The 27,395-nt window shown below is 34.3% G+C and overlaps 1 protein-coding gene across 1 annotated transcript in view; it reads right to left on the bottom strand.

Moving 5' to 3' along the window:
* Positions 1–27,395, bottom strand: part of LOC125669308 (uncharacterized) — a 255,519-nt gene that overhangs the window by 84,547 nt on the left and 143,577 nt on the right. The window lies entirely within an intron of this gene.

Genomic DNA, 27,395 nt, shown 5'->3' on the forward strand with positions numbered 1-27,395 from the left:
CACTGAACGGGTACAAATACCTGTGTTTGTTAATACATATGTAGCACAGTCTAGTAAATACGTTCAGGTTTCCAAATGAAAATGTTATACACCACGCAAAGTTTATATGCTGAGTTGTACCGATATTTGTTAATTATCGTATTACATATTGTTTCTGGTTTTGATGCACCTTTAATTTTAGATTAAATATATAAATGTATTTCTATCCATACAGTATTTGATTTATCTCACATATATAGATTTATGCACAGTCCTGTATACTTGTACCGTACATACACGTAAAAACTAATCGAAAGAATCGATTTATTTTCCAAGTATACTGATATGTTATATGGAGCTGTAAAATTAGATTTCTGATAATCCATCATTTTAATTCAAATTCAGACAAACATTTCAGATCAAATAATGATAATACAGTTACTAATTATTTAGTGGAAGTTTTATGTCTAGAACCCAAAAGGTGTAGTATTGTATGTACTTTTCATGATTAAACACAACTTAATATCGCCATTTAAAGTAGTAAATAGTATCAATATATATTACATATAAAAATAACGAATATCAATTTGATTTCAGCTCATAATAAGGAAAAATAAGAAAAAGTGCTTACGATATACCATAAAGTCACGTAGTACAAAGTAAAAGGGGAAGGGGGGGGGGGGTACGGAGAAGTTGGTTAATATTATTGACAAGCCAAAAAAAAAAAAAACTCAGATAGATGTGTTATTTTGTCAAAACGTCAAAATCCGGGGGGGGGGGGGGGTCACTAAATATATCTTGTTTAATGTAGACATAACTATGCATGTAAAAATAGCGGAAAATGAACGTTCTGAAACCAAGGGGGACAACCTATCAATGCATAAGGACCGTAGGGCTCTTGCATATTGTACTTGTTAGAGTACTAGCATTGTGTATAACACCCAAAGTCAATAAAAGCGTGCAATTGAGGGTTTCAAAATCATGGTTTATCGACCATTTAAAATATATATGGTAACATGCCTTTATTAATGGTAAATATCTGTTGAACACTCACCTCAAATTGTTTCAAGTTAAGTATGGCATTATTTTTTTTTCAGTAGGTCAAAGTATGGTTTATTTTTCGAGATTTTTCTCACATGTAACCATCGTTACTGAGTCCTTGACATGATAATATGTAAGATAAACATTAATTTTCCATGTATTATTCCATGACTTGTATTGGAATTGACTGAGCATATATTTTTCTAATTTGCGAAAGACAATAAATACAGGTTTTCAAAGAAAATATTTAATCAACACAACAAGAAAGTATCTGCTGTAAAAGTCAGCAATAAGATTTTAAGAGTGTAAAATAAACGACTAGATATCACTTTCAATATCTTTGAAATGGGAGAAAATAAAATTGATTAACAAATATTCTCGAACAGTTCAATATGTATGAAATATGAAAACAAAAGACTAGCAATAGATATAGAACGATAGCTTTTTTGTATGTAAATGAAGTAGCGCTATAATTATGTAACGTATGTTTCAACACTTACACAACAGTACATCCATGAAAACATTATGCCAAAACGATGTCATCATCAGTTATTCTTTACGATTGATGTTGCAAAATCATAACAACATCACTGAATTCAATGGAAATACCAATTTTAATAGAAATATAACGTAGATAAGCAAACATTTTTACCAAATGTGTCTTTTCTTCTGAATTTGTTAATTTGCAATAAATATGCGATTAAAACAAAAGTAAAAGATTGATGTTTCGCTATTTAAATGCTCATGATTCTTATAGAAATAACAGACACATGTTTTGAAACCTGGGCTGCTCTTTGTTATAATAGACAATGAAAGTAACGTATGTTTCTTATTTTCCTTTCATTACTATAAACACATCATTTCCATTCAAAAAATGGAAAGAAACATATTTAACCATTTCTAACAATCTGTTTACAATAATAATATAAAGAAAATGTTTAATTTCCCAACAGTTTGATTAAATGTATACCGAATCTTATGTTTTTGTTGCTTATTTTGGAATACCTTTCCTTAGAAACTGTCAGTATAATCCACCACGCGGTGTTATGAATGAATATTTAACGTGAACCTTAAGACATAGATGTCCCCTATTGATTTTGAGGTCAAAAGGACAACGGTTAAACTACTCTGGACATACGCTATTGTCCGTTGAGAAGTCTTTCCTTGATAGACATCAAACTTGAAACACTGGTGCCCCCTTATGAATAGATGACCCCCATTGGATTTCAAGTCACAAGGTCAAAGGTCATACAAAATTACTCAAATGACCAGTTGCTTATAAGTATTTTGAGAGACAAAACTTACATGTATCATTATGGTAGCCTTTGACGGTAGTTAAACCTTTATTTTCACTGTCTATACAGACATTCTACCTTTTCAGTATTGTCACAAGGGGAGCATATAATGTTATTTCTAAAACATTTTTTCATGGTTGTTCTTATGTTTTAATGCATTTTTTTCATGGTAGTTATTCTGTACTTCTGCTCTCACAAGCGCCATTTCTGAAATTTTTTTTTTAAAAACAAGTAGAATAATATTACGTAACGGAATTCCTGGTAACATACGTTACACTCGGATAAAATATTTTTTAATGATTTCTCTATAAGATTGCATATAACAATCATCAGATATTAATCCCTTCATTTCTAAGATATATTATGAAAAGATGCTGAATTCTAGTAAATTGATAAATGTAGAGTTGCATAGTTACATGTATCATAAATAGGACAGTAGCAGAGAAAAACATGGCCTGTATTTCTTGCAGAGAATATCTGTATATGCTGGTGAATACGGGAACAATAACACATTTGTTTCTTCATAACATAGTTGATATTCAACAAACATATCATTAAAGATGATATTTTGTCAATATGTAGTTCAATATTTGATGTCTAATCAAGCATTTCATTAAGCAACATACGTTACTTTGAGTAACGTATGTTACCAGCGTTCTACTCAATGTAATTCTTATACCAGAGGAATTTCGAGATATTTGGAATGCGATATACATTCTTTGATATCAGAAGAACAAATTCAGACCAAAACATTCCATCTGCTTAATCAATATTGTATATCAAACATTGCAGTTGTTGTAACAGTACTTACCGAAAGAGAAAATTAATCCTAATTCCCAAAATTTAACACGTATTGACTTTCAAACTCAAATGTTCATAATAGACGTTCATGTCGTATACCACATCATGCAGACAGAGAGCAAAAACACGCGGGAAATTGTTCTATCATTCCCTTTAATTAATGTTCGCGGTAACGAATGTTACATCACGAATGTTACATCTTGACACGTTTGTCAAATTTGAGACCAACCAATGACTTTTGCAAAAGAAATGTTTATATTTTCATTCTCTGTACACTACGAGATTTTCATAAAAGGGGCAACATTTGTTCTGCAAATATGTTTTCATAAAAAAATTATTGTATCGTATGTTACATTTCTAAAATCGAAATGCAAAATTTTCTTCTCAATGTCACATCCAAATATCGCTTGATGAATATTTTCCCAAAGTTTTTGAATATTTTAGCGCCAAAATAGATCAAAAACATAAAGATAATACGAAATCTTTGTTCATACATTGGGTGTTTAATTGACCCTATGATCACATAATATAATCTGGCGACATGGAGTAATATATACACCACTGCTTTAAATCATATGCAAAAGGTGTTAAAGTTTTATTGAATGAAAATTTAGGAAATACAAACGATATAAACGCAACGAAAATTAAAAAACGCTCTCAGATTTTTATATTTGCTTGTTCAATTTTAAAAATTGAGTCGGCGACAGTCACGTATGTTACAAAATTAGGGTATCTACACTTCCTACCAAGTTTATAAGTAAAGGGAAAATAAAAAGTGTACCATGTCTAGGGAGGCTATGGGTCCATGAATGTATAGCACACAAAATATATGATTTGATATAGCTTATTTTCTAATAAAGTGCCGGCGGACATCGATTGCACGCTTTTATTGACTTTGAGTGATAAGATTTTTTCGTTGTGTGTGATGCTTGTATGAAGCATGTGAAGAATGAACTTCCAAGTCACATGGCAACAATGGACTCGCCCTTTCGTTTCCGCACGTAATTTTCCAATACAGTGAATACGGATTGCCACTCCCTGCAGTACCCTATGTCAAATATACAGCCCAAACCTCATGCACTTCTTTTGCTAGCATCCTAAAAAAAAAATATGATTTTTCACAAGATACAATTTTGTCTGTGAGGGGAGCAATGGTAGATCTGTCATAATTCATGTTAGATGGGGAACTGTAGCTAAATTCATGTTTATTGGTAAAGTTCTACCAATTTTAAAAAGAATAATTATTCAAATGATCTCTTTAAACAGTTGCTATGGTATCCTGAAGATATTGACAAAATAGGAAAAAATTATATCAAGATTCAGGTGGGATTCTGAATTTAAGCCAAAATATGCTAGTTTTCGATCCAGTTCGCCTCCCCAATGTCAAATACTTGCGGACGCCCCGGTGCATGCATGTCTATGTAAACTATTACTATTTCACTCACACAAACTGAATAAATGCGACGCGTGAACAGCGAATATTCATACACAACGCTACATGTATTTCGTTTTACTACCACATGTCCGGTAGTTTCGCTGCCATGTTGTAAAACTGTAACTATATCCTTAGTGCAAATTATGATGCCAACAAAACAACAACAAAAATGTAGAAAGGTGGAGCTGTCAACAATTTATGTTTTCCTTACATTAAAATCACCTGTCTCAGATCTACTGTTTGTCTAAAATGTAAATCTACTCGAGGCCCCGCGTTGGTCACTGTCTCAAAGGAGGAGAAACGAAATTTCTCAAGGTACAGTCATATACAAAAGTAAAAATTTCTCCACGCGCTTTAAAACACATTCAAATTACCGCATCATATATGACTGCTGTATTTCACTTTGATTGATTGATTGGTTGATGTTTTCCGCCACATTCAACAATTCTTCAGTTATCTGCTGACACCCAGTTTTTATTGGTGGAAAAGAGAACCCAGATACAATGTATCGGGGAAGAGACCACCGACCTACCGAAAGTAAACTGGGAAACTTTCTCACTTACCGGCGCGATGCTCTAACCACACGGCCACGGAGGCCCCCTATTTCAGTTTGATTTTTTTTATTCATATGACTTTTTTTAACTTGGGAAAACGGTTTTTAAGTATTACAAACGATATATTGCAAAATAACGGAATGTATTTTTGTTTTCAATTTAAGATATAATTCCATGGATATGCAGTTCTAGATATAGAAATATTTCTGCATCTCGGCACGCAGTTTACTATGAATGTGTAAACCTCACTAGAGAGAATAGCACGTATACGTGCGCGCCGTCCGATGCCTCTTGCTCAAAACAACTGTCTCAGGTTCATTAAACCTTGAATTTCTCCCCAAAATTCTAGACAAGAGGGACCCTCTAGTTCACAACACCAAGAAAAATTCACCTTTTCGGGGCATGTATGAAAGGGGTGGTAAAATTAGTACAATCACTACCTTATTCACGAAGACTATAAGATCGGCGTTGATGGTTCAAATGCTGTCCCATCATCCTAACACTGTTTTATTGATCGTACATGAAGGCGTCGGTGGCCTAGTGGTAAGGCCGTCAGACTCTCGTGGGTTCGAGTCCTGGTCGCGACAGGGCTGACGTTGTGTCCTTGGGAAAGGCACTTTACATGAATTCCCTCACACCACCCAAGTGTAAAAAGGGGTACCTGGCTATAAACAGTGAAAGATATTGTTATAATGTTAGTGCTCTAGCGCTTGTAATGGCAGCTTGCACTGTATGCTTCCTATGAGGCTGAGAAATATATCTAGATTGATATAAGCTTATGTCTGTCGGGGTAATAATGTACATTGATTATTGTAAAGCGCTTTGAGCAGCATACGCTGGAAAAGGCGCTATATAAAACCAATTATTATTATTATTATTATTATTATCATTACATCATACAGATGTCATATCCATTCGCGATAGTTGTGCAGATTAAATAATACATGTAAAAGTGTGTGACGAAAAGATAATTACATTGTGTCGAAACAGAGCTGTTGATATATTTTACAGGAGACTACCGCGGGTTTTAGCTAAAGGTCAGATAACTATATATCTGATTAAATGCAAAATGTACTTATATTATATCATGATGAATCAAATTCATAAGACAAAAATACATGTACCGTCAGGCAAGATCGTTTGTAAAAGACCCAGTCAAAGATGGACCGTGTCTCGCTCTGGGTGTCTCGCTCTGACTGAGAAACGAATTCTCGCTGACAAGTAATGACATTGAACTATATTTATTCATTTACTATTTAAATTAAATTTATTCATTCATTCATGCATATTTGTGTCTAAAGTGAGTTCTAAACATAAGTAAAATGATTGCGTAAATGTGAACTTAATCTGGAATAGTAAAATTGATGCTGCGTCTTTCCGTGTGAATTCACTGGTGTTCAGGTCGTTGGAAATTAAAATATTACCATTTCTATATAATGTTTCTTTTTCCCCACAATATAAGATCAAATATTTGTGTTTGAAATGAATATATGACAGTAATTGGAATTGATTTCATGGACACGCAATATAATCAGCATAATATTTGACGTATGACGTTACAATTTCTTTACTTCGACGTTTCTAATATTTTTACAGATGTGTCCCAAAAATTGTCATTAAAACGTTAAATAACGTGATATCAGCATACATGATACATGATAAAATTTTAGGAAAAACTGCAATGTGAAATTTTTCACTTTTCCCATGACGACAGTCATATATTTCAGGTTGAACAACTGTGACAACATGAACTAACTTTAACAGCAATTGAGACAGCAACTCTACATCATATTGTATCAGTAAATGTGGTCAAACTAGATAGCGTAAGGCATGACAAAAACAATAAATAAAAATGAATTATTTTACCAAAACCTAAAAACTGAAACATTGAGATTGGTAGATGTTGATGATAGGAAAGTAAATTTGAGTTTCATAAAGTATCTTACTATTCCATTTTACATGTACAATGTAGTATACAACAGTTCTATTTCTGGTCCCGTGTTACAATAGGTCCTCAGTATCCTCTTGCTTGTCGTAAGAGGCGACTAAATGGGGCGGTCCTTCGGATAAGACCGCAAAAACCGAGGTCCGTGTCACAGCAGATGTGGCACGATAAAGATCCCTCCCTGCTCAATGGCCATAAGCACCGAGCATAGTCCTACGTTTTGCAGCCCTCACCGGTAGTGGTGACATCTCCATATGAGTGAAATATTCTCGAGAGGGACGTTAAAAATATTCAACCAATCAATCAATCAATCGATCTATTTCTGGTGGTTAGACTCTACAAATGGAGTGCACAGTTTGAAAGAATTATTTCCACTCAAAATGCACTAAAAATATATTTTGTCTGTATGGAATAACGTATAATTATCACTTAATAATTCTGAAATCGTGTAGTAGGTGAAAATCATGGATGAATCTTCATTATAACACATATTACCAAAAAATAATAATGAAGGAAACTCGGATTTACGGAAAAGTTATCAATGTTTTGAGAGTGTTTTATATAATACTGCTACATCATTTATGCAGAGGGGGTTATGGACAATAGGACCATGCTCCTCATATTATCCAGGAGAGAGATCATACAAAGGTACTGGGAAATATCGTTCACTATTAAAAAAATTAAAGCTTCTTTCAATGGGAATCGGCAAAGGTACTGATAAATCCCTTTGTAACCATGTCCTTCATAATCCTTAAACTGAATTTTATTGATAATCAATACCATATTTTTCTCCATAGTCTTTGAACTGTATACTGATGCTGTAGATGCTGAGTACTTTCTCAAGGTCAACATACCACCATGTCCATTTATCTAGGGAATTAGTTCCAATAGGTGCTGTCTTTGTACACGTGTTACTGTCTCCATTCACTGCACGACTGGATTGATACAGCTGACAAGTTCCAGTGTCTTGGCAGAAGGGTACCTCCTTAGCCTGATCGGTCTCTTTATTCTGATATATGATTTCTGTAAAGCAAACGAAATCATCGATCTCAACTAATCAACAGTTTAAGAACTTGTTTCTTCTTTGTATACATGTAAGGGATAATCTATCTTCTTTAACATTACATAACACAATTGGAATTCAATGGATATCGCACGAGTTAAGCAATGTAAACAAAGATTAGCTAAAACCTACAAAATATCGAAATATGTTATAAGTTTCACAGAATTGATCCTACTAGCAAGCGAATGTGTTCATAAACATAGTTTAATCTTTCCGTCACTTTAAGAATAAGTGATACCAAGTCATGAAACTAATGATATGATGAATGTAAAATTCACTGTCTACTCACGGTATCCAGATGACGAAATCAATCCCACTGCTACATGTATGAGGAAGACAGGTGTATGCATGTCGTGTTTATCGTTGTAGACGACAACCAGGAAGTTTGAATATCAAATGTGGTATTCTGTAGGGTGCCAAAGATCAATGTATGCATTTGTGTTATTCCTTCGGGTCAATGCGTTGTTTGTCAACGTACGGCGGGTGGTTCGTGTCGTATTTAAAAATTGCTTGTCCGTCTCAAAGGCTTATGTAAGTAATAAATAGCCATTCTAAAATCTTCACTTGACTATGGAATCGAACAGTACACAATCCTTGATCAAATCTTTTGCCTTTCTGCCTTCAAAGGATTTAATTAAGTCAACACCCCACTTCATTCATTTATTTATCGTGGCTTCTTGAAGTTATTCCTTTTGCACTAAATACATCAAGGAACTGAGTCAACAACAAAACAACTTTCTGAAATCACATATGAATTGTTTATCAAAATAAGATATTACTGTTGGTAATACTAATTGAACGAGGTAATTCTTTCGAAAACTCCATAACCAAACAACCAGGAAAATAACAATCTATGTATCCTGAAGTGTCTAAAATACAGAAAGCAGTGTTAAAATATCTAACGTGAAAATAAAAGGGGAAGATAACGAACAGTAATGAATCTCATAATTCCTATAAGGAATAAAAAAAGAGTTGGGCAAATACAGACCCTTGGATATACAAGAGGTGAGATCAACGGTCTAGGAGGAGTAAGCATCCGCTGTCGACCGGTCACACCCGCCATGAGCCCTATATCTTGATCAGGTAAACACAGTAATCCGTAATAAAATTCAGAGTACAAATAATGGCCTAACCATTGATATGGAACATAAAAGATGAAGATAACGAACAGTGATCAATCTCATAACTCCTGTAAGCAATACAAAGTAGAGAGTTGGGTAACAAGTCAGACAGCAGTTGACCCAATCACAGGTTGTATTGGCAAACCAGATCGTTATAATGACCATAGAATTGCGAAATGCTGAAATCTGACAATGTAGCATTTATTGGAGCCTGAAAAAGTTACATGAAAGATATCGAGTAAAAATGCAACAAAGAAACATCATCTTTACTGCTATTTAAAGCAAATTGTAAGGAATATGACTGGTATAGAAAAATGTGGTTTAATAAAAATCGGATTTGGTTGAGTACTACCTACATTCTTTTGACAAAATATTATAATGGGAATAATCATAAACTCTTAAATATAGTAATAGACATTTCTAAAATGTGTAGCTTAGATTTTTAGTGTAAAATTGGGGTTTCCTGAATTAATTATATGTTTAACGTAAGGTGAAGATTAACGTTACACGCCTGTGTAGGTTCACGTACAATCACAGTTTGTCAAACGCAGAAAAAAATATTTTATTTACAATTACGTTTTTACTTGTAGCAACACAACTTAAGCTATTTATACAGCATTTGACTAGAACTTCAATGTATCTGTTGAAACAGAACAGTTTTGTTTTTAATGATCTAAACATCTAAAATTTAATGATATGTATCCATTGTTCCAAATTTCTCAAAATACATGTAGATGAATCTTAATTCATAAATGCTTTGTTTGAAACTTGTTTGTTAATATTTTTCTTCCCTAGTAGGTTTTGAATTTTAGACCTGTCGCTAAACTAGAATTAATTTCAGATGGCCTAGTGATAATAGAACAAAATGTTCAATTCAATACACCAACTCAGTCTGTTATTTGTAGATCTTACTGGCGGACGGAATGTTTGAATTTACCTCAAAACACAAAGAGGGAATTTATTTCGTATGTGAAAAATTTAGAGTTCATATACAGTTATAAGTGCTGTTTTTAAAAGTAATGAGATATCATTTGTATCTTTATAAAAATATGGATTAGTACCACTGTAGTAATGTGGGCACAAGTTGTGGGTTTTCAGTAGAGTACATAATTACCAAGGGCTCTGCAACATGTACGGGATTTTGAAAAAAATCTTTCACAATAGCACGATAGCAGTTTGTAAAATCAATATCTATGATTTCCCATGTAGTGAAGTTCAGTTGTGTTCAAATCATAACTCCCCCATCACTATGGTGTGTATTATCATATATATTCAATCTATACCATCTTTGGCAGGATGTGTCATATTCGGGTTCAAAATTTTAAGAATGGCACATGTAGTGATAACTCCTCTCAAGAACAATTATTTGCATGCTTTTCAAAATAATCTACAAGCATTCTCCTTTGGTGTACAATCCTCTTTTGTTTTGAAGTTAGAGCGTGGATCTTGGACAAAGCTTCACATCAAAATCCTTAAGGTGGCTCACTAGACCCAGAAAGAGTTTCCCAAATCAGTACGAATTGGTTTAATCATAAAATATATGATGATATAGAATAAGTAGATATGCCAAAAAGGCAGAAAATATGCAAAATTGGATAAAAACATGATTTTCAAAAATATTATTTCAACACATAAACAAAAGACTCTGGCGGATTTGAACTCGAGATCTGCGGTTCACCAGCCCAATGCTTGTACCACTGAGATACGATGATAGACAAACAAATCGATCTATACAAATACATTCAGAAAACATTTAAATCGCAATCTTGTGACATAGTGTCATAAAAAGTATAAGTGTAGTGAGCTACCTCAAGGCGGCATGATACACTGTTCACCGGAAATTCAGACGAGTGTTTAACATTTTGAGTGATTTTCCCTTGATTCACGTTTATTTTTAAATGGGTTAATGTATTGGTAGTCAAGAGGTGTTACCAACCAGAGTTTCATAACGACAGCGACTCTTGTTCGAGTAGGTTCGAAATCTACCGGAGACTTTTACATTTCTCTTATCTTCTACTCTGCTAATTCTAAATTCTAAATAAGGTTTTGTGTCTCTCGAACACCAACATAGATATCCTCTCTTTAGTTTGGTGTTTTATTTCATTATCATATATACTTGAGTAACATTTGAATGATATTTCTGTGATTTATCAACAGGTTATGCAAATTATTTCGGTAATGTTTGTGATCTCCGTCTACATTTTAACAAACCAAAGGCATTCTAATTTTTGTATTTACATTTTTTCTGTATCTTTTATTTTTAAATATAGACACACTTTCAAGTTAGTAAAGTACAAATATTATACTACGTTTACCTGATCAGGATATAGGGCTCACGGCAGGTGTGACCGGTCAACAGGAGATGCTTACTCCTCCTAGGCACATCATCCCACCTCTGGTGTGTCCAGGGGTCCGTGTTTGCCCAACTATCTATTTTGTATTGCTTATAGGAGTTGTAAGATTGATCACTGTTCGTTATCTTCACCTTGCATTTAAACGCAGCAATTAAAATAACCTGACTTTGACTTGTTTCAATATTTGGTAATGATATCCATATTCAAGCGATGGTAAATAAAAATAGCCTGTAACAAGAATGATATTTATTTTTCTTTATTTATTTGCAAGTTGGTCTACATATTAATGCACACCGCTTTACCACCTTGGTATATTTTTCAGTAGTTGAAAAATTAGCTCGTTGAATTAATATGCATGTATTCATACGCGGACATACAACAATAAAAAGCTGGATCTAACTGAATTGAAACAAACTGTGTCTTCATCGTTGTATATAAAACGCGATGGACATCAATAGAAATTAAGGAGAAAACAGATAGTGAATGTACATTTACCAGACATTAGTTTTTTGCCGAAAATTCGGTGATAGTACCGGGTCTCCTTAATTAAGGCGTCTCAATACTCAAATACCATTGGTACGAAAGTCTTCATTAAGCGTTTCATATTTCACCACATATCAATGTATATGTACGTTTGATCTCAAACTCAGGGTGCATTGCACATCTTTTAACAGATATTTGTTTCACTTTATATTCATGTACAAACAAGCTATCCTCGTTCGACTTCATATGGAGCAACTGGTCTCGGTGATTATGGGAGCTACCGCCCATTTCTGCTTCATACTTAGCTTTATTTTTTATTGAAAATAGAGAACAACAACAAAATAAAACCTCAACTTTATGACAAATGGGATGATTTTAGCTTCTCCATCATCAACTTCCCATATTTATGTAGCAATATTCCATTACCACCTGCATATGGTGTGTGTATATATCTCAACTGATCCGATACAAAAGAGATTGTCTTCCGTATGGAACTAAACAAGACCAATTCTAAACAGTGCTAGGGTGGCAACAATGTATTTTAAAATCAAGACATGACAAAATAGGTTTTTTATAAACTGCCGATTAAACATTATCCTAAAGGAAGTATTGACTGTATAAAACTGGGCTTTCTCCGAGTACTACTATTTTTCCAAAAAGACCTTGATTTTAAGAAATGAAACATATAATCAATTTAAGAAATGAAACTTATAATTATTTTCTTGATGCAGGTATCAAAGGAAAAACTGGACGGACAATTTTTTCATCAATGCGCTATAAGTTTCAATTTCTTATCATCTAAATATGTGTTTTTATAAATAGTAAAAAATGAATTTCTCTCATCAACAAGCTTTAATTAACTTTTATGAAATGGCGCGTAGAAATACATGAAAGTAAGAATGAAAACATCAACAAAAATGGCTGATGGAGTGCGTTCAGATCAGGTAGAGTTACAGCGCGGAATTAAATGGATTAGACGCCGAATTAAAGGTGCAATGGTTTTAAAAAGTTGAATTAGATATAATGGAAGAGAGTAAGCGGTGACTGGATGTATGTTGCATCGTATTGGAGGAGACGTTGAATACTGGATGTGTCATGGAACGGTGTGATTCGACTCAGCTCCATTTCAGTATCAAATCTTTATCGATTCCATGTCTCTGTTGGTCCCATAATGTAATGCGTTTTATGAACAAGGTGAAGGTCATAGGAGTAGTTTGACCTTCATGCTAGTTTGTTGCTTATTAGTCTTATTATACCTGAGAAATTTCCATGTCTCTATCAATATCGATTCCAGAGTTATACCAGGTTTGGTATTCATGGTCAGATGTCAAGGTCATTGGGATCCTTTGACCTTGATACTAGTTTGTATGCCTTGGCATCTTCTCATTTCTGAAGACCCCAGGACGCTATCATATTTTTCAAGTTATATCTTTTCTTCTATTAAGAATTTATTAAAACAAGGGAAAAGAAGAAATCTGACTCCAATTGGCCGCATAACTGTTATAAAATCTCTAGCAATCTCAAAAATTGTACATTTGTTTATTTCCTTACCGAATCCATCAAAAGATACTATTGACCAGTTAAACTGTCTATTTTTTTTAAATTGCTGTGGAAAAGTGCTGTTCATAAAGTAAAAAAGTCTATAGTTAACCAGGAATATGAAAAGGGTGGTTTAAACATGATAAATATAAAAAAAAATATTGCAAGTATGAAAATATCTTGGGTTAAAAATTGCTAGAGTTCAGCAAAATGGAAATTTGTCATGGGCGAAGATATTAATATTAGTCAGGTCATTAGATGTGGACCAACATATGCATTAAAGAATATTGAAAAATCAAAAAACAAATTTTGGCAAGATGTTTTTAATTCTTGGAAAAAACCTGAAGATTTGTTTTGAAAATGAATTGACACCAGAAAAAATGAGTAAAACTTTTGCTTTTGTACAATGAAAAACTTAAAGTAGATAAAAAATGAATGTCTTTGAAGGAATGAAGTAAAAACAATATTTACTTAATAAATTCGTTACTGGATGAGGAAGGGAATATAATGACTTATGCTCAATTCAAAACAATATTTGATATTAAAACTAATTTTTGGAATTTTTTGGAGTAACACAAGCAGTAAAGAAAATGATGAAATATTTTAATATCGATAATCTGAATAAAAAACAAGAACCAACTATTCCCTTACATTTTACCTTTGCTAGATGATAAAACCAACAATAGAAAAATTTACAAAATATTGAATTCTAGCAAAGAAAAACCAAACTGGACAAAGAAAATGGAATAAACAATTTGAAATATCTAGTGAAGAATGGAGAGGAATTCACATGGATGTTTTTATGAACACAAAAGATAGTAAATAACAATGGCTACAATATCGAGTAAATCATAGAATTTTAACTACAAACACTTTTTTGAAAATGATTGGGAAATCAAACGATTTATGTTCTTTTTGTTTAGAGGAGAGAGAATCATTGGAATATATTATGTATGATTGTGAAAAAGTCAGTATTTTTTAAAAAGAAATGTGCAATGTTGGTTTACTGAAACATTTTCATTCAATATCATAACTGATAAGAAAACTTTTATCCTTGGATGTTCGAAAATTAAAATGGTAAAGTTTGTAAATTACCATTTCAAACATTATATATACTTAACCAAATGAACAGGAGATTGATTGTAATACAGTAAATTTAAAGCCACTTGGATAAATGTATACAGAGTGGAAAAACAAATTGCACGTAAATATAATTGTACAGATCAGTTTGAAAAGAAATGGAAATTATTTGAAACATTAGCTCAAGCATAACGTAAAATATGTTAAAACAAAAATATCCTAAAATGCTTCTTTTTAGTATTATATACATTTGTTATAATTTTTTCTTCGTAAGAGGTGAAGTAAATGTATATTCAATCAACGATGTGTTTAAAGTAGTATTTTATTAAATAACAACCTTGGTATTACATCATATATCCGATTGTTAATTATTATAGTATGATATTTATGAACTCAGCCAGAGTACATTGTCAATTTTTCTACTTTCTTTACTTCTAGCCTTCGTTTAGTATGAATGTCCGTGTGAATGTGTGAGCAAAAGAGTTGGAATTCTTAAAACCCAGTAACCCCCCCCCCCCCGGTCAGGTTGGGTTGTAAGGGTTGTGTAAAAGCCTGACTATATACCTGAATAAATGTTGTTAAAACTGAAAAAAGAAGTTATATCTGTTGAATTAGGAACTACTTTTTCCACACATAGTTCTATATTGGACCCACCCCCAAATATAACTTAACTCCATTTAAACTGAAACCAAAAACATTTCTACACAACTAGATATATTGCCTTATCACATCCTTGAATTTCTAATACTTTCATCTATTGGTTACAGATAACGGTGGCGGACATTTTAAGGCAGAAGAAGAAGAAGCGGAAGAATAGTTAATAAGAAACAAGCATATACAATAAGTGAAGTGTGGGTGAGTCAATAACACCAGTACATATATAATACTGGTCTCCAGTGAATGAAACAATTCTTCAACGTGTTTCCATTGTTATTAGGAGAAATGCTGGTTGATGTCACAGTCTCTTTGACTGGTCCTCAGCAATTCGCGTACACTGTGTCACTTTGGAGATGATCAGCAATGGCCTCGTAACAAAACTGATATTCTTCCTGAAAATAGAAAAACACGGAGTTCTCTGTACATTGATGTGCAAAGGAAAAGAAATCGTATTCAAAACTTGAGTGGAAAATGAAAGTATTTCAATCATACCAAAGAAGATATAAACTCTGGTCGTCGGATTTGGAGTTGTCTTGTGATTGTAAATATGTCCACCTCTGTATCCATGGTAAGTTGTTCCAGAGCATTGAATACAACCAAGAATTGTCCACATCGCTTGGCCCCATCACTAAGTTACATGGAATTTTATCTCATTACTCTGATGCTAAAATAATTTATGAATTGAATTCATTTTGGTATGCGATAAAATGACTATTTTCTGGAAGATTTGTTTTATCAGAAGCGATGTATAATTTTCACAAGTGTTATACCGGGTGTATTTGTGTTATTTCTAGATTAAGAGTGTAGTTGGCTTAACCCGTGACCAAAGTAGCCTTTCTTTAATCCCCAGGTCTGGATCTTCAAATAATTCTTAAGATATTACACATGTTTGCCAAAAAAATAATAATCAAATCAAACCTCGACAGAACCAGAATCCTTCCCTCGGGGTGGGTCCTTTCCTCCACCCTCGATTCGTTGATGAGATCAAGTAAAACTCTCCGGTTTGAGGAGTCGCTTCCTCCTTTCCATCTTCTACTTTCCAGTACGCAAACGCTCATGCCATTAGCTCCCTGCAATCATGTGTTCGAGACGAAACGAATCTTGGATTATAAATACCAAACAGTACTTCTTGAAATGTAAAAACAAAATTCATCAGAAAACTTTATAAATGAACACCTTTTGGTGCAGAGTAATGCTAGTCTTGGTGACTGTTGTCGTTTGTGTACAATCTGTCATTTTAGTCGTGAATGTTCCAACCGTTTTGCTTTCATTTTTAGCAGGAAGCCAAAGTGAAGACTGAAAAAGAAAACACAAACTATGGGCATGGTTATAATAAAGAAAGGAGTCAACTACAAAATTGAAGATCATGCCAATCGTAAACCGTCTTAAATCATGAAAGGTGAAGATAACGAACATTAATCAATCTCATAACTCCTACAAGGAATACAAAATAGATAGTCGGGCAAACACGGACCCCTGGACACACCAGAGGTGGGATCATGTTCCTAGAAGGAGTAAGCATCCCCTGTTGACCGGTTACACCCGCAGTGAGCCCTATATCCTGATCAGGTAAACGGAGTTATCCGTACTCAAAATCAGCGTGCCAAGAACTATAACGACCATAGAATTTGCGAAATACTGACTTCAATCGAGAATGTTGGAACCCTTGTACCATCAACTTGTTTGTAAGTAGCTTGCCTGGATTTGAAAACTGACAAAATGCAGAACTGCAATGACTGGATATTATTATTATTATTATGACTGGTTGGTTTCTGAGGTTGCACAAGGAGTGTATAGTATTTTCGTCTAGACTGCTTGCATTTTGTAATTACACGTGTTTATGTCGAGTTGAAAGATCGGTGATTTTAATCCAAAAATAAAATTCAATAAAACAGCATATATTTATTACATGTACATTTACAAAGTTACACACAATACTGATGTTACCGAACGTTACCTCTGAGTGTGAGATTTAAACCGTTATTTATAGTAACAATCACGCTAAAATGACATCCGGGACAGTTTTGAAAGTTTATTGTCAGGTTTACACCCGAAATCAATACAAATGTATAAAACACATACAAAGTAAAATTTCCAGATTTTCTTTAAAAACTATGAGGATTATCTCTGTCGTAATTCTGAGAAACTCATTCAAACTATATAGAAACTATATAGAAAGTATTTTGTAAACCTAAAAATGTACTCACTCATTGAAACTACATAGAAAGGATAGTTTTTAGATCTAGAAAATATAATCATTCACACTACATAGAAAGGATAGTTTGTAAACCTAGAGAATATACTCATTCACACTACATAGAAAGGATGGTTTGTAGACCTAGAGAATATACTCATTCACACTACATAGAAAGGATAGTTTGTAAACCTAGAAAATGTACTCACTCATTCAAACTACATGCAAGGTGAAGATAACGGACAGTGATCAATCTCATAATTCCTATAAGCAATACAAAATAGATAGTTGGGCAAACACGGACCCCTGGACACACCAGAGGTGGGATCAGGTGCCTAGGAGGAGTAAGCATCCCCTGTTGACCGGTCACACCCGCCGTGAGCCCCATATCCTGATCAGATAAACGGAGTTATCCGCAGTTTGTAAACCTAGAAAATGTACTCGCTCATTCACACTACATATAAAGGATAGTTTGTAGACCTAGAAAATGTACTCACTCATTCAAACTACATACAAAGGATATTTTGTAGACGTAGAAAATGTACTCACGCATTCAACTACATAGAAAGGATAGTTTGTAGACCTAGAAAATGTACTCGCTCATTCAAAGTACTGTAGAATCATTCATATTCGAAGGGACCAATTTTCGTGGATTGCTGGATTTTTACTGGTTCGTGGGGATGTAATTTCGTGGATTTATATATTTGTAAGAAATATAACTATGGAATGTAATTATGATTCTTTATTCGTTGAGGATGTAAATTCGTGGATTAGGGGTACCCACGAATTCCACGAAAATTGAGCCACCACGAATTCTAATGATTCCACAGTCTATAGAAAGGATAGTTTGTAGACCTAGAAAATATACTCACTCGATACTATGAACTCCACCAAGCCTTTCTATTTCATACCTATCAGTAGACTGCTATATGAGCATTGTCATCTTATCAATAACAGTTTGATAAATCACATATCGTAGAAGTTTCAACAGTTTAAATATCGAGATTCGTTAAATTGGTATGCATACAATGATACCACTTTACTTTTCTTACTCCAATTTAGCGACTGACATCATTCTACCCAAAATCCCCTCACCTAAGGCATCACTGTAGAACGTTGCGATACACATAAAAAAAAATTCTTCATAATGAATATTTTTGTTCAATGATGTTGCTATTGAAACATCTTTGGTACAATTTACAAGGCCAATTTCTTTCTTGTTTGAAGCAAATAGACTTATTCAAAAGTGAAAATAACGAAGAGTGGCCAATGTAATAAATCCTATAAAGAATACAACATTAATAAGAAGACAAACACGCATTCCTGGACACACTAGTCAGAGGTGACATCAGATTCCAAGGTGGAGTACTAGCAAGCATTTCCTTTTGACCGGTCACATCTTGATCAGGTAAACTGAGTATTCCGTAGTCAAAATCAGAACGGCTCTAGACAGCTTTCGACCTAATGACAGGTTGTACAATATTTGCAAATTAGACCATAGAATTTACTAAATGCTGACCGTAAACGAGACGGTTAAAATTCCCGTAACAGCAACGTATTTGTCAGCAGCTTGTCTCGATTTAAAAATTGTCCATAGACTTGAATCAGTTGCGAGACATAACCATCATATGCCGACTCGCAATAAATTATGATTGACCAACACCTGCGCTACACACAATAAGCGAATCAACACACCGTGTTATCTCAAAGACAAATTGATTTAGCAATTTGATAAGTCTATATGATTCAAAGTTAGACATTTCAGACATGAAATATTGACCATCCCCTTCCAGGTGAAGCATAATAAGAACAAAGGTCATTAATCCTACATAAAAATCATACACTGTTCCCGTAAGGCGATCCATAAGAAATTTAAGTATCTGAACGTTATCAATTGATAAGGTCTGCACAATAAAGATGACAGAATTGTTTTGATCTATACAGAAATTAATATTTATCTTGGAATCTTTGAAAAAGTTCAATTCCTAGGATTACATTTTGTACTTTTAATTGTTCTTAGGTCTGACCATTTTCACCAGCGAATGGGTTTACTCTACTTTGTAAGAATATAAGTATATCAGAAACCCCTTGCTAGAACAAATGGCGGTCTGATAAGCATATCGCCCTCATGTCCTATTGACAAATGTATATATTACACAGCAGACAAACCTGTAAAGAAACTGCGTTGTAGTAGGTGTTCTTCCCTTTAGTGTTTGACAATGGACACATGTAACTTTCAACTGAAATGGTGTCAAGAAAAAATATATACAATTCATCAGTCAGGTGGGTTTTATTTCTCTGCGTACCCTATATATATATAATAGGAGCTGATTCAGTCAAACTTAAAGGGTGTAGAGCTAAAGTGCAATTATATCAAAATGGAATACAGGAGGCGTAGGATCGAGTCACCTGGGAATCTCTTGTCGGCAGACATCAGTAAGAATGTATCTACATGGATATGTTACTATGTTAAAGTGAAAGTGCATTGTAAACTCTCTATGTTAAAAGTGTGGTGCCATTAGTGAAATGTAAATATTCAACTGTGATGGGGAGTAATCATTAATCGGTAATATTCTATCATTATTGAAAGATGAACTGCGTTTTGTGGCACCAAGGTATTCATGTATCGTACAAACTGGTTTACCAGGCAGAACACTGGGTGTGTAATTGGCCGATACGTTTTGCCGCCCTGCTTTGCAGTCCTCTTGTGTGTATTCTCGTCTTCCGGACAACAGGTCCTAGAAACAAGAGCTGAAGATCATTCTCATGTCACATGTTACTGTACAAAATCACAAATATCGTTTTAGAATATCCAACAAACTGTTCAAATCATCCAGACTAAGACACGCTGATATTTTATTAGAGATTCATAAATAGAATCACCTGAAATTCAGCAGAAAGTGGTGATTTATTGGCTACTTCTCCGAGATTGATATAACAGGAATGATCCTGGAAATCTCGTAGAAATGTCCTGGTTGATACAGACCTTCCTTTTCCTCGGAATGACTCAAGTAATGCCAAGTAAACAACTCTGTATTGATCCTTAAATATGAATTGTATCATAAACGGGTATTACAAAAAGCTGATTTTCTCTCTTTATATTATTTGTAATGATCTAACATTCTAAACTAACACAATACACATATCTATATGAAAGGCGAATACAACGAACAACAATCAATCTCATAACTCCCACAAGCAATACAAAATAGATAGGTGGGCAAACTCGGAACCACGGACACACCAGAAGTGGTACCAGGCGCCTAGGAGGAGTAAGCATCCCCTGTTGAACGGTCACACCCGCCGTGAGCCCCATATCCTGATCACGCAAACGGAGGCATCGGTAGTCAAAATCAGTGTGTCAAGAACGATCTAACTATCTATATGAAACGCGCCAGAAAGCACCTGACGCAATGACAGGGTCCATTGATGAACTAGATCGTTATAACGACCCTATTATTTGCAAAATACTGACTTCAATCGAGACTGTTGAAACCCTGTGCCATCAACTTGTTTGACAGTAGCTTGCCTCGATTTAAAAACTGACTATACGCAGAACAAGTTCTTGCATACCAAATCAGTTGAGAGATATAAACACCATATGCTGGTGATAATGGAATATTGTTATATAAATATGGGAAGTTGACGACAAAGAAGCTGAAATCATCCTGTTTGTCATACAGTTGAGTTGTCAGTTTGCCGTTAATGTCTACTTTCAATAAAATATCTAAATATGAGGCAGAAGTGGACGACTCCATGGTGTTTTTTATTTCGAGCTCATAGGGATATATCGAATCGACATATGAATTAAAGTTATTATTGTCAATAGACAAAACGTCGTCGATATATCTAAATGTCGAATTGAAGGCCACAGCAAGATATTTTTTCTTCTCGCGTAGAAGTTTTTGAATAAATTCTGCTTCATATGAATATAGAAACATGTCACCTAACAAAGGAGCACAATTCGTGTCCATGGGAATATGATATGTAACATATCAAGGAATACAGGCATGATATAGCACATCTACCAACAATTCTTTACAGAGAATTGAATGCTACTAACCAGATCTAGGACTTTGATTTCGAAGTTTCGTCTGAATGAGAATTGTTTGAAAACACCTGAACACCGATAAACGAGAACACATACGTAACAATTACCATTTCAATTGAAATTTATTATCTATAACCTATCATTGGACTAAATGCTGTCTGACGTGTTTCATATCAAATGTTAGACCCTTCTTAGCACATTGATTTTGACTACGGATAACTCCGTTGGCCTGATCAAGATATCCCGTAAAACTATCCACTAGGAATCAAATAGAGTAAAAACAAAAATTAACGTCGCCCTGGATCATGTTAGCACGGCTGTATCTCATGGTTTCTACATACTGCCGGATATTAACTTTCCCGGTTATCTCCCCTCCCTTATTAAGCGCGTCCAATGCTATGTATGTCCCTGTCCTACCAATCCCTGCGCTGTATTGTTAAATAGAGGTCATTAGTATTCTTCAATATAATCAACGGTTGAAATAGAAGTCATCAATAAAATCAATGGTTAAATTAGAAATCATTAATATAGCCAACGGTTAAAATAGAAGTAGTTGATATTATCAATGGTTAACATTCTTGTATATTAGACATGGATCTCAATTAGTCGAATAGTAAAATTATTTGATAAATATGATTATTTTGGGGGAAAACCCTTCAACAACAGTGAGATCATCAGCATGGTAAATTATATTGAAGGTAATCAAAGTTCACTAAATCCTGTCTGGTGCACGAAATTTTAAAAATCCAATTTCAGAATTTTATCTTGTACATTCCCAACATTTTCTCATTGCTGTCATGAAGTAATGTTATTTTCACACTGAAAATATCACTGTTATTACTGCGACAGGCTGAAAATATTCAGTGGATGAATTATACTATGTTGCTATTGAAAAATATGAAAGAATAAATAGTAATACGCGCCTGCAGTGAACAAGAGTGTGCTTCCCTGGATGTTCGACAGAAGTTTTCAGAACGTGTCGATGGAATACCACAAGAGCCAGCGGTTCTGGGACACCGTGGTCAGGCCACTGCGTATAGTGGAACATACACACGCCACGCTCAGCTTTATCCTGAAATTAAACAGTTAATGATCACCTATATGGAGAGTTGGAAATATTGGATATATATGTTGCAGAGAAAGATGACGAAAAGATACGTACCAAAATAATATAATTCATATAAATTGAATAAATTATATTCTGACGTTTCATAATCAGAATACGACATTTAAAATTCTGGATTCTGGCACCTGCATCATATTCTGTGAATCTTAATCATCACATAGTGGCCTGCGTATTTTATCATGAACTAATCTTATTATATTGCACTACAATTATGACGGAGAGGCATGATGTTAAAGTGTTTTCAAGGATTTGTCCATAGCCATGACATAAAATGAAAATAATATTTCATGCATCTTCCAAATTAGTGTAGCCATACAAATTAAGAAACTTTTGAGGATGCATTTCAATCTCAGTTGTAAAAGACACCAGGCCTGGATTTCTCGAAAAAATCTCAAATCTTATACTCAGCTTCAACTTAAGTTTGAGTTTTAATCTTAGTTGAGATTTTTCTCAAATTGCATTTCTCAAAACGATCTTAGCAAAATCTCAGCTGAGTTAATCTTATTGCTCAGCTGAGTTTATTCCTCACGACACTAAGCGGCCCGTCTGTCAAAAAACGTAACATCCGCAAAGCTGTATCTTTCGTAAACAAATCGTCTGCTTGTCTTCTGTCGCGTATAATGTCAAGATGGAGGACTTTCCTAAAGCACGGAAACCAAATTGGACCGAGAGAGAGCGTTTGGCCTTGGTGGAGGCGGTCCGATGCAGAGAGGACCGCCTTCTCGGCAAAATGAAGGGGGCAGGGGGAGTGAAGAACTCTCGTGTGAAGGAATCAGCGTGGGAGGAAGTCACTCAATTCGTCAATGCGTAAGTACTGTGTTATATTTTTTCCTATCAACAAAATCTGTGTACCTTTTATTGAAAAGAAGTTCATCCCCGGAACATTGCACAAACGCATTATGTTTTAAATAAATAATTAATTAAATTGATCTTAATCAAAATCTAAAATTTGTTAACTATTTTTGACATCCATATATTTATTATCAAAGTCGAGTGTTTGTTGATACATGCTATTGAGGCGAATTGTATTGGCACCGATCTGCTCATTTTGTTTACCGGAAGCGAGACCATCGTATCATACGAGTTTGGGATTACGGCGAATCTACACCTTGCTTCAATTGCAACGGGAGTATATTTTCATTGCCCCTATATAAACTCAATGTCTATTTTTAACAAATATTATCATCTTACTATGATTAAGACGAACGTGTTTTGCACATACACTTTATTACTTGTACATTATTTGTATGTATTTTCATGCTGCCCCTTGAGGGCCCTTGATTGGAAATAAATATAGTTAGTTTGTACCAGTGCATTTCCGAATTTGAATACTTCGAGTTTTGATTACTGAGGAAGTAGTCGTAATATACCACAGACGCTTGTGTTATAAACTTCACAAGCTATGCTATAGATTTATACCATAGCATGCGAGGTTTTTGAGATAAGTACTTGTGTATATATATATATATATATATATATATATATATATATATATATATATATATATATATATTTATATATATATACATGAACCGTTAATTTTGTAATAGTCATGATTGTAGGGGATCTACACTAGGCCTATACCATCCCCAAATAAAATGTGGGTTTTTTTAAAAATTATTTAGGGGGTAGCATAGTATAAGTTACCGGTTCCTGCGATATCTATACCCAGCATTAATGAACATCTAATATTTTCAAGAGATGTATTGTACCGAACCTTATTATGGAAAATGAATGATTTCTCATTCCCAATAAAATATGATTTTCAGGATATTTTACAGATAATTGTGTAGTCATACTTTATGAGTTTATCATTTGTTCTTTTCATTCTAAATTAAATTTGATTACATTCTATTAAAAATATATGATATGGTAATATTTACTTAAATGATCCATTAAATGAACAGTCTATATATTTTTTAAAGAGCATTTCTTTCTATTTCACCTTTGAAATAATACAATGTATGTGTATTATGTAGACAATCTGAAACCAGTCAAAGGGGAATTGAAGAGGTGAAGAAGCAGTATTCAAACCTAAAACAAAGAGGTATGGCATGGGGGTGGGGGTTGTAATCGCATTAAGCCCATCTTTTTGGGTATGTTCAACTTTCCAACTAGTACTTCAACATGATAACAGTCATTGATTTTGTATCATATACAATAATGACATAGATCACGTTGATGTTTAATTTTTTTTCCATCTTTTTCGTCGATGCACAAAATGCAGTTCATAATGCCTATTATAGATGCTCCTGCTTTATCTTCCGTATTATGGAGTACATTGAGGAAAGGGGAGGGGGTGCAATATGGTGTAATTTCAATTTGGGGAGATGAGGAGACATTTGTTAAAGAAAGAAAACAAAGTATGCTTATATTATAATCATCGTATCTATAAAAAAAATCCTCAAAATTGTTACTAGTATCGATGTTCATATAATATACATGTATGTATGCATGTCTCCACAGTTGTTGCTAAATATCAGATGTGCATCACTCTTTCATTTTTAGCTCACCTGAGCTGAAAGCTCAAATGAGCTTTTCTGATCGCTTTTTGTTCGTCGTCTGTCTGTCTGTTTGTCTGTTAAACTTTTCACATTTCCGACTTCTTCTCCAGAACCACTGGGCCAATTTCAACCAAACATGGCCAAAATCATCCTTGGGTGAAGGGCTTTCAAGTTTGTTCAAATGAAGAGCCATGTCCCTTTAAAAGGGGAGATAATCACAAAAATGCGAAAATAGGATAGGGCCATTTAAAAATCTTCTTCTCAAGAACCACTGGGCCAGAAGAGCTGAAAGTTACCTGAAAGCTTCCTGACATATTGTAGATTCAAGTTTGTTCAAATCAGGGCCCCTGGTGGTAGGATGGGGCCACAAAGGGGGATCAAAGTTTTACATACAAATATATAGTGAAAAACTTTTAAAATCTTCTTCTCAAGAACCACTAAGCCAGAAAAGCTGAAATTTACATGAAAGCTTCCTGACATAATGCAGATTCAAGTTTGTTCAAATCATGGGCCCCGGGGGTTGGATGGAGACACAATAGGGGATTAAAGTTTTACATACAAATATATAGGAAAAATCTTTTAAAATCTTCTTCTCAAGAATCACTGAGCCAGAAAAGCTGAGATTTATATGAAAGCTTCCTGATAAAGTGTAGATTCAAGTTTGTTAAAATCATGCCCCCCCCCCCCGGGGATAGGATGGGGCCACAAGGGGGAATAAAGTTTTACATACAAATATATAGGACAAATCTTTAAAAATCTTCTTCTCAAGGACCACTGAGCCAGAAAATCTGAAATTTACATGAAACTTTCTGACATATTTCAGATTTTAGTTTGTTAAAATCATGGCCCCCAGGGGAGGATTGGGTCACAAGGGGGGATCACAGTTTTGCATACAAATATATGGGGAAAATCATTAAATATTAGCCAAGTGACTCAGGTGAGCAATGTGGCCCTTGGGCTTCTTGTTTTTATTATACTGATGTGAAAAATAAATTTCAGCAAAGGAGAAAGCGGATGCCATCAGGAGACGGGCAACTGGTGGAGGACCAAAGCCCCCCTCGCCCACTCCAGTGGAGGCAGAAATTATTGATGGAATGGGGGACAGGCCTACATTGTGTGGTCTGTCTGGAGGACATGACACAGAGGAAGGTATATAGCGTACCTGAATGTTCGAAATGTAACCTATATGCAGGGCTCGAAATTAACATATGCCCGTCAGTCTATGACTGATTAAAAGTCTGACAGACTGACTGACATTTGTTTTAGTCAGTCCAATGGAACCAGTTAATTTCGAAAGCATCAGTTTGGAAAATATACTTATGAAATTTTTTACACATATGGCATGCTTCGATCTGTAGATATCAGACGAATCTGATTTTATAAATCAGTGATTCCGAAGGTCCGTCGGACATTGGCAAATGTCCGGTAATTTTTGTTTTGGTCCGATCAATATCAATTGTTGGCCAGACCAAGTGTCCGATAATCTCTTTTCCAATGAAATACATGATTAGATAAATTTTCAATTTTTAGCAGTATATATTATGTTCCAAAATTTATTCTGTTCTTTAGTCATTGCAAACAGAAAATGTGTTTACGTTTAACTCAAATATTTATCAAACTTGCAATCATCTTCAATTCCCCCGAGAGGGTGTTAATACAATTGAGCAATATATCCCGTGAAACTACAGACGTCTTTGAAGCGTTTGAATTAGGTAATAAATAACACTTATTTTAGCAAATTGTGTTTCAGGGTATACCCAAGAAATACAGACAGACAATTAAATTATATCAGTTAGTAAGCCCAAGTATTGAAAAAATATTATTTGATGTACATTACCCCAATGTATAATATTCATTCATGCCAAATAATTGTTAAGGACTTTGTGGGGGAAAATCTTGACATCTTCTGATGCCAAAATAAAAGTTAATTTTCATATTTGACAATTAATGAATTATCCATGTCCATGATGTATTGAATGATTCTCATTTATTAAGCCAAACTTTTAATTTTCATATTTAACAATTATTCATGTCCATGATGTATTGAATGCAAGGTGAATATTTGATTCTCATTTAGCAAACCAAACTTTTTCTCTTGATATAAAATGTCCAATCTTGAAAGTTGTATGTTGGAGTACATGTGCATCAAACAAATACTTTTAATTTTGGCCCA

This window comes from Ostrea edulis, chromosome 4, assembly GCF_947568905.1.
Source record: "Ostrea edulis chromosome 4, xbOstEdul1.1, whole genome shotgun sequence".
Taxonomy (NCBI): domain Eukaryota; kingdom Metazoa; phylum Mollusca; class Bivalvia; order Ostreida; family Ostreidae; genus Ostrea; species Ostrea edulis.